This window comes from Lactuca virosa, chromosome 5 (genome assembly GCF_052849685.1).
Source record: "Lactuca virosa cultivar CGN04683 chromosome 5, Lactuca_virosa_CGN04683_v6, whole genome shotgun sequence".
Lineage (NCBI taxonomy): Eukaryota > Viridiplantae > Streptophyta > Magnoliopsida > Asterales > Asteraceae > Lactuca > Lactuca virosa.
The window spans coordinates 19,211,166-19,218,844 of NC_136430.1; the positions used below are offsets into that span (position 1 = coordinate 19,211,166).

The 7,679-nt window shown below is 43.3% G+C and overlaps 1 non-coding gene across 1 annotated transcript; it reads left to right on the forward strand.

The window, feature by feature from the left end:
• The first annotated feature begins 7,234 nt into the window (after positions 1–7,234).
• On the forward strand, positions 7,235–7,341 carry LOC145118356 (small nucleolar RNA R71). Its single transcript, XR_013713311.1, has one exon. It is a non-coding gene; the product is annotated as a small nucleolar RNA R71 (small nucleolar RNA).
• The last annotated feature ends 338 nt before the right edge of the window (positions 7,342–7,679 follow it).

Genomic DNA, 7,679 nt, shown 5'->3' on the forward strand with positions numbered 1-7,679 from the left:
GGCCTTTTCCTAAAGCCCATTTACTCTTCTGGACCAATAACTTTACGATGGCCCAAAGGTCCAATCCCATTGGGCCCAATCAAGACCTAACTACATTGGGCCCACTAAGGTCCAATTCATCATCCGAGGCCCATTAGGGCAAGCCTAGCAAGGCAAGCCCAACCAGAAGTCCATTACTCTCAAATCCTTGGCCCATTAAGAGCCCAAACCAAAAGATAAGTCCGAAACCAAGCTAGCCCATCATCAAAGAGTCCAAAATTTGCACAGGGGCTGCTCACGTCGTGAGCCCTTAATTCTCACGTCGTGAGGTCGTGGTTACTGTCCAGAAACTTCCTCGAATTCGTACTCACGTCGTGAGGCTTCATTCCTCACGTCGTGAGTCCAAATCTGGCTAAAAATGAGCATTAAGCTCCTAATCCATTAATCCATAACATGGGACAGTCTAGAGGGTCTTCCTTGACCCCAAGGACCATAAAAATCAAAGCTTTTTAGTCACATATGTCCAATACATGACTTAAATACTAGTTAGGTCAAAAGATGGGTATAAACATCAAGATTCAAACTTGAAGCTCATAACTTGCACTAAAATCCAGATCTAAGGGTTCTAGCATAGCAAATGACTCAATGGTCCATAAAGTTGCTAACTTTATGGACCCCATGCATGATACTTCAAGATCCCATGCAAAGAAGGTAACAATAACTTAGATCTAGCAACCTCAAGTGAAAAGGTAGGATCTTTATACCTTACTGGAGATCACAAGTTCAGCTAGGCCACAAAGATGACCTTATCTTTCCAAAATGGAACTTCCCAAGAGCTTCTTCTTCTTCTTCAAGGAAAACACACACCAAAACACCAACAATGGCTCAAGGGCTCAATGGGGGCTTAGATTAAGGTTTCAAGAGGTCTTGGAGGGAAAAGAGGCGGAGTAGAAGCAACCCTAATCATCCCATACCTTTAAATACCCTAAAATAAGGGTTTTCGTGCATCAGATGCGTCTCATGCTGTGAGCCCTTAATGCTCACGTCGTGAGCCTTAAATGACTTGGTCAACAAGTCAACGATCACTCACCCGAACCACTCCAACTTCAAACGGCCATAACTTCTTCGTTTCAACTCCGTTTTTGATGTTCTTTATATCCACGGAAAGGTGGCGAGAAGCTCTACGCATCTATCAACTTATACTCACCTTAAAACATTCCGAACGAAAATCCAAAATTCATAAAGAGCTCGAACTGCCACTTTACCGATATGCCCCTTGGCTCCAATACACCACCCAACTCCCGGATTACCTCTAATACATCGTCCATACCTAAATGGGTCTAGATCTCTCTCTTCCAAAGGCCCTAAGCCTTATGATAACCCATCTTCAAGCCACAGTCTCGAATTAGGAACACGATTCGGAACAGGGCGTTACACTATCAAAGAAACCGACAAGATGGAAAAGCTAACCAGAACTTACATTAGGGAGTTTGTACGACTGCATGGTGTTCCCATATCTATTATCTCTGATAGAGACATTAGATTCACTTCAAGATTCTGGCAGTCGCTACAAAGTTTCTTAGGAACTAGGCTGGACATGAGCACAACCTACCATCCGCAAACCGATGGACAAAGTGAGAGGACTATTCAAACTCTGGAAGATATGTTGCGACCCTATATGATAGACTTTGGAAAGGCATGGGATACTCATTTACCCCTTGTCGAGTTCTCCTATAATAACAGTTATCACACAAGCATAAAGGCAGCTCCATTTGAAGCCCTCCATGGCCGAAAGTGCAGATCCCCTCTGTGCATGGTTGAAGTGGGTGATACGCAATTAGCTAAAGGACGAGTTCCTGACAGCACTCTCACGGGTCCGGAAATCATTCAGTAAACGACAGAGAAGATTGTTCAAATTCGTGAACGATTGAAAGCCTCTCGAGACCGACAGAAAAGCTACACGGACAAGAGACGTAAACCTTTGGAATTCTAGGTTGGTGACCGTGTTCTATTGAAGGTCTCACCCTGGAAGGGCTTGATACGCTTCGGAAAGCATGGGAAGCTAAATCCAAGGTACATAGGGCCTTTTGAGATTATTGCTAGGATCGGCCCTGTAGCTTACAAACTCAAACTACCTCAAGAACTTAGTAATGTACACCCTACTTTCCACGTTTCGAACCTGAAAAAGTGCCTATCCGATGAGACTCTTGTTATCCCACTCGATGAAATCGAGATCAATGAGAGCCTCAACTTTGTGGAAGAACCAATAGAGATCATGGACCGTGAGGTCAAGCAAACGAAGCAAAGTCGTATCCCGATAGTGAAGGTTCGTTGGAATGCAAAGCGGGGACCTGAATTCACTTGGGAGCGCGAGGATCAATTGAACCTGAAATATCCTCATCTTTTCCCTTAGTTTATCTGTATTTGCTTAAACTCTAATTTTGGGACGAAATTCCATGTAACAGGGGGATGATGTGACAACCCGAAATTTCTATCTTGTAAAGTCAATCAATTCAATCAAAAGTCAGATCTATTTCTGTTACCTTTATGCTGTGTTAAGGGTCTGTTTGAGAGTTTCTAAGCCTAGTACACTCAAGGAATGCGTGTTAGGAAGTGTTAGGTTGAGTTCATTGAGTTGCAATCGAACCGGAAACACCATCAAAAGGAATTCACGGCCACATCTAGGTTCACGGCCGTGAACCCATCCTTGGTCGTGAACATCCATCATATATATAAGAAGTTGGCTCATTTTCTTCACTTCTTCAACTCTAGCCGTGAACACATCCTTTCTCTCTCAACTACCTTCAACCGTGAACACTTCTAAAGGCTTCCGAAACGTAAGTATCTCATCCATCATCTTGTTGTCCATTAGAAACACTTGATTCCTCCCATGAAACAACTCTTATTTGCAAGATCTTCAAGAGTTCACAACCGTGAACCCTTCATAGGGCCGTGAACCCTTCTTAGATGCAAGGTTGGGCAGTGAACTCTCCATCCATGGCCGTAAACCCCTCATAGGATCAAGACCTGGGCCGTGAACACTTCAAGTGTTCTTGGTCGTGAACCCTTATAAGGCCGTGAACACTCCTTGTGTGGCCGTGAACATCTTTCAACCAATCATTTGTGATTCTAACGCTTCATTGAAAGTGTTTTCTAGTTCCTAAGGTTGTTTCCCTTACATGTTAGTTGTTATATACACTAATTGTATACATATATGTGTTATTATATGCTTAATAGGATCCGTTTGTGCTCGAGACTTCACTTGGCATACTTAGCATCCTATATCGATCTTTCATTCGAATCACTCACTACAGGTGAGTTCATACCCCTACAACTACACTTTTAAATGCTTTTTAAATGCTTTTAGGGGGGAATACAAGTAGAACACAATGAAATTGTGTTAACCATTTACATGTGAAAACAACAACCAAAAGGATTTCTTATACTTAAAACTTGTTAAAAACTCTTTTAAAGCTTTTATAAACTTCTTTTATATCAAATCATATTCGTCTATCTATTTACGTATAAGTATGCTTTGACAGACTTAGGACTATTGCTAGATACCTTGACTCCTGTTCCTTGTTTGGTTGTGGGCTTGGGGTAGGATCACTAGTCCGAATGTCGGTTAAATCATAGTTATACTTATTAAATACATATATGAATATTAAACCCATTTTTAAGGATTATACTTAACTTAGTTGCTTGGTGAGTAATTGAGTATTTTCTATACATCAGTAATAGTCAAACAATCATACTAGTAAACTATAATAGGTATAGTTTAGAGGATTACTACTTACTACTTCTATAACAGTGAAACTTACATGATTCAGTTCTTACATGAGTCAGTTCATACTTGAGTCAGTTCATACATACTATAACGAGAACAGAAAGGAACATACATACTATAACTAGAACAGAAAGGAACATACATACTATAACTAGGACAGAAAGGAACATACATAATATAACTAGAACAGGAAGGAACATACACACTATAACAAGAACAAGATACCATTAATGTGAGCCACTACTTCATGGCATAACAATATACTGTTGTGTCACGTTTTGTAAACAGAGTCTCCTAGAGGTTATAGACATCATTCAATATCGATTTCCATTATAGTTTGTTTTACTTATCCTTAGAAAATAATCACCCTAAATAAAATTATTTTAGATGGCTAGGATCCATATTTGGCTCCATGATGTGTAAAGGGATGCCGTAAAGACACCATAAAGTTATTTAGATAGGCAAACCCTTTGCCAATTTCGATCACCATGAAATTCCTAGATTGATTGCAAACAACAGTTAGTTCGGATTCGAATCCCAAGTAGGGGAGAGTTAGTGGTTCAGGGAGAGAGAGCTCAGCGTGGGCCGATATTGTGTTCAATAGCGAGGGCTAGATGCTATATTCACCAGGGTTGTTCTAAATTTGTTGCCTATGTTATGGATACCAGGGTTAAGGATAAGGCGACCGTGGATTATATGCCGATTGTACGGGCATATCCCGATGTGTTTCCAGAGGATTTACCTGGGGTGCCTTCTGAGAGGCAGGACGAGTTCATGATTTATTTGGTTATAGGTGCGGCTCCGATAGCTAAAAGCACCATATCGATTGGATCCTCCCAAGATGCAGAAGTTATCTACACAGCTGTAGGAGTTATTAGACAAATGATTCATTCGATCGAGCAGTTCGCCATGGGAAGCACCGATCTTGTTTGTGAAGAAGAATGATGGGTCCCTGTCACACCCCCGAACGTACCGGTGTTTTAGTAAATGTTTGAACATCCCATTAGCCATTTCCACCATGAAGGCTTCATTGAGCTTCTGGGATTGTTGTTTTAGTAAATGTTTGAACTTATTACTCACAAAACTTCGCTCTGCTCCGCTATCAAATAAAACGCATGCATACGAGTTGTTAAGCAGGAACGTACCGGTGACAACGGCTGGGTCCTGCACTGCTTCACCCTGACCCATTGTCAGTACTCTCCCCGCGGCTCCTACCCCTTGATTGTTCGTGTTTTGGCAGTTTCGCCTGATATGCCCAGTTTTCCCACATCCGTAACAGGTATAGCTAGCTCCAGTATTGGTGTTGTTGTTGTTGTTGTTGTTGTTTGTCATCTGGTTCTGCGGGAGCTGAGTCCTACAGTACTTCGCTGTATCGCCCTTCCGATTGCACCTTGTGCAACTCATCTCTCTGCACTCCTCGTGACGGTGGAAGTTGCATTTGCCACACTTGGGGAGATTTCCCGAGTACTGCTTAGAAGCATTTGGCGTGGATGAGGGTGGAGCATGTGGTGTGGCAGTAGCTTGTGTTGCAGCATGGACAGATACCGTTTGTTGCTTCTTAGATGATTCCGAGTTTTGCTTTCCCTTCCGCTTGTTGTTCTTCCCCTTCTTCTTCTCTTCTTCCTTCTTAACCTCCGCTACCACTGTCTGGGCACCCTTCTTATTGCCGTGATCGTACAGTTTCTTGGCCAGTCTCTTGGCACTATCAAATGTCTTAGGGTTTTCCACAATGACATTCACTTGGATAGGTTCGGTGGTTCGTCCCTTGATTGGTGCTCCCGGCTCCCTGCCCGTTGCCTTCTCCGTTGTTTCCATTGCGAATCTACGTAAGTGCTGTAGTGACCGCAGCGGACACTGCTGCCTGGAATGCAACCGAGTTTATCTCAGGTGGGGTCGGTGTTGTGTTGTTTCCACGGTTGGGTCTTTGAGGCATCTTTCTGTCGTGGAATGGAAAAATGTTGAGTGCCTATGGTTTTTGCGAGTTTGTGATCCTAAAGACTAGGCGTATAGTGTGTGTATTTAAGTAAATTTCATGCATTAACATAAAACAAGAAGGTAGAACACATAGCAGATAACAATGTCATGATAAAACATAAAGCATTTTCATTAATACTAATAGTTTAGATACATGAAAAATTGCCAGATGGCATACAATACATAGAACTATAAAATCCGGCAGCATGACGACCCTATGAGTAGTGTAATCACTTAAACATAGAGTCGGTAATACATAGCATAGATCACCTAACATAATACTAACGAAAGATACGGCTGGTCCTAGCATGGTGGGATGTGTCAGGGGGTGGTGCTGAGGAAGTGGATGCTCCCTGAAGGCGAGCCACCTGACGCTCCGCGTCTCGGAGTCGAGTCTCCCACCTCACCTGCCTCAAGTGGAACTCTCGGATAACCTCTCGCGTTTCCTGCTCCGCCCGCTCAACCCTAGTCCGCATCTGGTGCATCTGATCGGCGATGCTCTGAGCCAGATCGACAGTATCCCTCAATCGTCTCACCACGACTGGAAGAGCTCGATCAGCCGGTCCTCCCTCCCTCAAGTCATAGAATTCACATGCCATGCCAAACGGGGGTCGATGTCCCTGTTGCCTGCTCCATCTCCAAATGTCGATACCCCAGGGAGGTGTAGGGCCACTTGGGCCCATTCGGTGAGCCGGAACCCTCACTGGGTATGGTGGGTTGATGACTTCGGACTCTGTGTCCGAATCATCACCGTTGTCGTCACCAGACTCTTCTTCACCATCGTCTGCCACGGGTTGACCAAGTTGTACTTCAAGGTTATTAATGGAGGCTTGCGGATTCTTTATTAATGCTTGCTGATCTATCATCATTTCGTGATGATTCTTCAATATAGTTCTTTGTTCTTCTATTGCAGTGTCAGTAGCATCGTGTCTTTTTGTTGAAGCTTCCATGAATTTCATCAACATGGTCTCTAATTCTGATTTCTTCTCAACTGGTGGTTGCTCTCTTTGGTAGAAGCCTCGGCCAGTTTGCCTAAATTTCTCTTCTTTTTGCTTCTTGTATTCTTCGTAAGACAGCCACTCTTTCTTTGGTTTTCTCCAATCGTCATCATACTTGTCCCCACTTGAGTAGCATACTTGAGCTTTCTTGTTTCCATATTCATCCATATTGCAATTCTTTGTCAAGTGTGGGCCACTACATCTCTCGCAACCAACTCGAATTGCATGAATTGATTGGTCCAATTGAGTCAATCTCCTATCCATAGTGCTAAGCATTGCCATCACAGCAGCCATCTCTTCAGTTTGTGCACCTCCACTGCCTTTCATTCCATCGCGTCCTGGGTTGTGATACTCACGAGAGTGCTTTGAAAATTATTCAACCAGCTCCTTGGCCTGAATTGGGTTCTTCTTTGTTAGTGGTCCTTGTGAATCAAGGAGTTGTCTAGTCATGACATTCACCCCATCATAAAATATTGACATTTCTTGCTGAAGATTTAGGTCATGTTGAGGACAATTCCTTAACAACCCCTTGTAGCGTTCCCATGCCTCGTATAATGACTCCCCCGGGTTTTGCTCAAAGTTGGCAATCGCCTTCTTGAGTTTAGAGATTTTGGAGGGTGGGCAAAACTGATCTAGAAATCTCTCACGCAATTGGGCCCATGTGGTGATTGTACCAGGTGGGAGTGCCTTTAACCAGTCTTTTGCTGCTCCCTTGAAAGTGACTGGTAGCATCCTTAGCAAAAAGCTGTCTCCCTTGGGATATTGGGAGTATTAAAATAATCCGCAATATCGTTCATCTCGTCTAAGTGTTTGAAAGCAGCCTCGTGATCCTTCCCGTAAAATGGGATATCCTTAAGTGCAGTAAGGATATGTCCCTTCAACTCGAACGTGGCATTGGCAGGAATCGTAGGATGTACTAAACCCGACCCCACATCATCTCG